Genomic DNA, 526 nt, shown 5'->3' on the forward strand with positions numbered 1-526 from the left:
AAAAAAAAGTAAAATTGTATAATTAAAAGTTACGTTTTATTAAAACATAATAAAAAATTATATTATTTTTGTCAGGTGAATGTATGTTGATGTGATCTCTCATAAAAACGGACTGAATAATTAAAAATACATAATTAAAAATTATGTTATAATTTATTTTTTCTAAATTTGTCAGTTCTGAATATATATTTTTGATATGACATATCACAAAAATGAAGTAAATAATTAGGTGATATATTATACTTTAATTTCGTTCTATTGTTGGCTCTCAAGCTCCTGAAAACACTATATAAGAAGGCCTTTAACATATATTTTCATAATTTTTAATACTTTCATCATCCCTTTATCTTTCTTAGTTTCAATCACGAAGAATGTCTTCAGAATCAAAAGTTAGAGCTTCTTCTTTTTGGGATGGTGACATTATTTTGTGATAGAAATGCCATACATTGTAATTGTCCCCTAAAATATAGTGTCAAGTATCCACTTAATCTTCGATTTAAAAAATTATGTGATTTGTTTTATAAAA

Source organism: Capsicum annuum, chromosome 11 (genome assembly GCF_002878395.1).
Source record: "Capsicum annuum cultivar UCD-10X-F1 chromosome 11, UCD10Xv1.1, whole genome shotgun sequence".
NCBI classification, from domain to species: Eukaryota; Viridiplantae; Streptophyta; class Magnoliopsida; order Solanales; family Solanaceae; genus Capsicum; species Capsicum annuum.